We start from the raw sequence: 681 nt of genomic DNA on the forward strand, positions 1-681 counted from the left end.
CGCTTCCCCGGTGGGAAACCCAGGCCCCAGGCCCCTGCGGCGGAGTCAGGATGCAAGCCCACACATGTCAGCTCGAGCCCCGCGCGCTCACGCCTTCCGCAATGACCGCCCTGCATTTATCGCAAACAAAACCTTTCCCAGGCATTTTCCTGCAATAAATCTGCAAGGAAGCACCAGCAGCAGTTCCCAACGTGCAGATGAGGAAACTGAGGCTCAGGGTGGCCAAGGGTGTGGGTCCAGGTGACAAGTCAGAGAAGCAAAAGACGGCAAGATTGGGGGACGCGCGTCGGGGATACTAGGCGTCGCTTAGAGCGGAAAAAGAAGTAAGTACAGCCGAGTCCTGCGGAGGGGGAAACTGAGGCAGGAGGGGTTGGACCGCTGGCCTTGGTCTCCCGAGAGGAGCGAAAAGGTTAGATCGCCGCCGCCCCTCTTTCTGCTCCGCGAGGCTGCTGGGGGCCGAGGCGGAAGGAGGAATTGACCCCGGCCCCCCAGGTGAGCCCACTCGCCCCTCCTGTCGTTCCCGAGGGAGCAGGTCCAGGTGAGGGGCGGGAGGGCCGGCGGGCGGCCAGGGTCGGATTTCAGGAAATCCGCCGACATTCCTTCGGGGCTTAAGAGGGAAAGTTGACTCGGCGCCGCCCCTCGCCCCCCCCTCCACTTCCTACCCCCTGGGGTGGGCCGGTG

The sequence above is a fragment of the Myotis brandtii genome, unplaced genomic scaffold (assembly GCF_000412655.1).
Source record: "Myotis brandtii unplaced genomic scaffold, ASM41265v1 scaffold421, whole genome shotgun sequence".
NCBI classification, from domain to species: domain Eukaryota; kingdom Metazoa; phylum Chordata; class Mammalia; order Chiroptera; family Vespertilionidae; genus Myotis; species Myotis brandtii.